Raw genomic sequence first — 4,349 nt, 5'->3', positions numbered from 1 at the left:
GATGGCAACAACCATTATTGGGCTAAACTGGATAACATGCACATCGGTCACTACTTACATGCTTTATGTAGTCTGCTAGACCAGATGTAATACTGTCTCAGATATAGAAATGATTCAGTGAATGATGGGGATGTACCATATAAACTAACTAATCAATGTATACAAACAGGCAAATATGACAGTTCACCACTCTGGTCTCTAGACAGTGATTGAAATTTTTTTGGCACAACTTATATTTTCAATGAAACAAAATGTTTCATTTTCTAATAAAAGCTATTACAAACAACATTCATAACTAGTAAGAGTTGATGCCATGAAGTGCTAAAATTCAATTTTTTTGCTCTCTCTTTGGAATTCTATATGAACATGTCTGAAAGATTGGAAGTGACATGAAACAGTATTTCCAATAGAATGAAATTAGCAAGGAAAATAAATCCTCACTACTTATTACCTCTTATAGGAAATACAACATAGAAATTAGATCAGATAATTTGGATGAAATCTGTGAATTCCTGCTTCCATACTTCAGCTACAGGCAGCTTTTTAAATGCATTATGCAGTTTTAAGTAGCTATCGATTCTTAGAAATCAAATAAGCATCATACAAAAAAAAAAAATTTTCTTTCCACATTCGACTACAATGCTATTAAAAAATTGTAATAAGTGAATTGGGATCAGTAAATGTTGATCCTAATTCTAGCAATTTATCAAAGAATACTACATCTGATCAGCTGACTTGCTGATCAACCAATGAGATACTTTCGTGTTAATGTGATGTTTAACCTCATGATAACAGCAAATCTAGCACCACATTACAGATCTGTCATATAAAAATGTATTCAGTCATTTTTATAAAATTTTATAAATGTCATAAAACAAGCATCCCTTTAAAACTTATCTTAAATTCCCTTGAACTTTAAATTTCTTTTAAAAGATATACATAAAATATGAATTTGCTATAGAAGAAAAATTATTCAAGGCTAATGATATGAGGCGATTTAGGAAGACTATCAAAAAACAAAAAAAATCCATAAGATTTACAAATTATATCTTCTCATCCTAGTTAGGAATGGTGGATTAACACACTAATTTTCATGCATCTTAACTCCTAAGGATATTTCAATGAGGCGATGAAGAACAATAACAAAAGTCTACATTTCAACATTATTCTAACACAGTATGTATATACAACTTCATCTCATCTGAAATTCACTTTCTACTGAATAAGCTTGTCAAAAAATACTTGAAATGCATTTGTACATGAAATCCATTTACTTTACTTTGGCTAGCTGTCTGTGTGTAAAAGAAATGAAAAATGGCAGTATTTCATGTCACTTTAGACTTGTAAGTGAACATAAGCAAGATGGCAATTTCCTTGATCCCTGCAATATTGCATCTGATGCCAAAAACCATTATTGGGCTGAATTGCATACGCGTGCACCTCAGTCACTACTTACATGCTTTAAGTAGTCTGCTAGACCAGATGTAATACTGTCATAGATATAGAAATGATTCAGTGAATGAGGCTTAATACCAAGTGGGTATGAAAGATTGTTTGCTTGTTAGATTATCTTTGAGTTAGCTGAAAACTTTTGAAAGATAACTTCTAATAAGTGTCAGTATATATATACATATAAATTGCCTTTTGACACACATAAAATACTAAAGATAATTTATACAAATGAAATGGACAGTATTCTGTATAATAAAACAGTTCACCATTTCATAAATATTTAATTTATATTCTGAACAATCTTAAAAATCTGAACCAGATAACAACTATACACAATATAGGTGTTTCCATAAACAACAGTTGGCAGTAAACACTCAAAGTACTGCTCAGCTATATTTACAGTTCACAAGATTCTAAAAATATCACTAATTCCTAAATGCGATATTATGATTAACATTTTATGAGATGCAAACACTTAAACATTCCAAACAATCGTTGCCATAAAAAAGGAGACATGCACAGTTATGTGAACATTTTTTACTTATGAATAACCAAATAAATAAGCTGCAATAAATACTGAAAATCGCTCACAAAAAAATGTTAAACACTGCACAAAGCAAATGTAACAACAATGATAAATAAACTGTTAAAATGTTTATGCAGGTGCTAGAAGTGATTGGCCAGTTATTTCTGGGGGTTTATCAAGTCCCATTAAATCTAATACAGTAGGGGCTACATCACAAAGGGCTGCATTATGAGTAATTTCTTTAAATTTGCGTGGTCCAGTCATACAGAAAGGTACTCTGTTGGTTGTGTGTGCTGTAAATGGTTTACCTTTCTCATCAATCATCTTCTCAGCATTGCCATGATCAGCTGTTACCAACATTGCATAGCCATGCTTTGCGCATGCATCACGAATCATACCAATTGCTCCATCTGTTGTTTCGACTCCAATAACTGCTGCAGCATACACTCCAGTATGTCCAACCATATCAGGTGGAGCAAAGTTACACATTATAAATGGATGTTTTTCAGATTCAATAACTTTAACCATTTCCTGAGCAACTTCAATGCAACTCATTTCTGGCTTTAAATCATATGTGGCAACTTTTGGTGAGGGAACCAGTAGTCTTTCCTCCAGAGGAAAAGCTTCTTCCTGACCACCACTGAAAAAAAAAGTGACATGAGGATATTTTTCAGTTTCAGCACAATGGAACTGTGTAAGGCCCTTAACAGATATCCATTCTGCTAGAACATGTTTAGGCACTGTAGGTGGATAGAGCATAGTAAAAGGAAATTCTTCTTGATATTGTGTCATAGTATATATCTTCAGATTACTAGGTACTTTGTTTGTTTCAAAATGTTGTGCTATGCCAAAAGCCTCAGTTATTTGCTTCACACGATCGGACCGAAAGTTAATAAATACCAATGTATCATTATCCTGAATTAAACCATTTTCATCCACAATAATTGGTGTCAGAAATTCATCTGTTTGTGCTTTTTCAGCATTATATCGTTTTTCAATGAGCCCAACAACATCACTGGTTGTTGTTTTTTCACCTAATCCCTGCACCAGACCTTCAAATGCAATTTTAATTCTTTCGTAGCGTTTATCGCGATCCATTGCATAATAGCGGCCCATAATTGTGCTCAGAGATCCGTAACCGAGTTCCCCTGTTTTTTTAAGTACACTCTGAACATAACCAGTTCCACTAGTAGGACTTGTATCCCGTCCATCTGAAAAGAAATGGATATATGAATTAGGGACTTTGTGACCCTTTGCACCTTCCAACAGACCAAACAAATGATTGATATGACCATGTACACCTCCGTCACTAATAAGACCTAATAAATGTAATCTACCCGTCTTGGATTTTGCATTATTACACGCTTCAACAAACGCCGGGTTTTGATGTATTTCACGACTTTCAACATCCATGTTGATACGAATAATATCCTGATACATAACTCTTCCGCATCCAATATTCATGTGCCCAACTTCACTATTTCCCATTAATCCAGCAGGTAAACCAACTGCCAGACCAGAAGCATCTAATGTACAATATTGACCTGGAACTTCAGCAAGAGAACTCATAACTGGTGTTTTTGCATTTTTAATAGCATTGCCTTCAACCTCATCTGATAACCCCCAGCCATCAATAACAATAAGACAGACTTTCATGTTTCCTACCTGAATATGAATTTCACTAATCAACAAGTGCAGTAACAAAACCGCAACTTCCCCCACAACTTTTCATAGAAACAGAAAGCGTGTCCTTGAATATCCTTCAAAATTGAACATAAGAAAGCCGGTAATACTGTAACGCTCCCTTACGGAGCGTTACAGTATTACGGACAAATTAAGGAGAATATGCACTTCAAAAACAACGCCAACCAACATTTTTCGAATCGAAAAAAATATCACACGAAAACTAACATTTTACTAGTGTGAATTATTAATGATAAACGTAAATGTTGTCATCGAGTAAAGTCTGGTTACCCAGATTTCAAACCCGTATCAGTTCAGAAATAAAATTATATAACCCAAACAGAGTTAATAAGAGAATCTCATAATTAGGTGCTAATTTGGTGTTCCATTTATTATTATTATTAAATATCTCCTGAAGCCAGAGATTCATCGTTTTATTTTTGCAATGATAAGAGGAACTTTTTCTAAGCCTCTGTTCGTCTGGATCTTGAGTTAATCAATCTATAGCATTGCAAGTTCCCCCCCCCCATAAAATCGGGTTTTCATCGCTTGAACTCAAGAAAGCCGACATTAGAACTCAAACCATTTCAGACAACAATATATAGTGTTAGGTTAAGGACCATAAGACATCGGAGCAGGTGTCTGCGCACGCTCCTCCTAGAATTGGAGTTATTGATAGCCTTAGGAA

At 34.2% G+C, this 4,349-nt stretch overlaps 1 pseudogene; it reads right to left on the bottom strand.

Moving 5' to 3' along the window:
• Positions 1–1,717: 1,717 nt before the first annotated feature.
• LOC150095692 (2,3-bisphosphoglycerate-independent phosphoglycerate mutase pseudogene) lies at positions 1,718–3,729 on the bottom strand (annotated as a pseudogene).
• Positions 3,730–4,349: the final 620 nt, after the last annotated feature.

Source organism: Typopeltis vanoorti, chromosome 20, assembly GCF_054136105.1.
Source record: "Typopeltis vanoorti isolate ZY-2024b chromosome 20, IOZ_Tvanoo_1.0, whole genome shotgun sequence".
Taxonomy (NCBI): domain Eukaryota; kingdom Metazoa; phylum Arthropoda; class Arachnida; order Uropygi; family Thelyphonidae; genus Typopeltis; species Typopeltis vanoorti.
The sequence above is the reverse complement of the archived record's forward strand: the minus strand, read 5'-3'. Positions and strand labels throughout refer to the sequence as shown.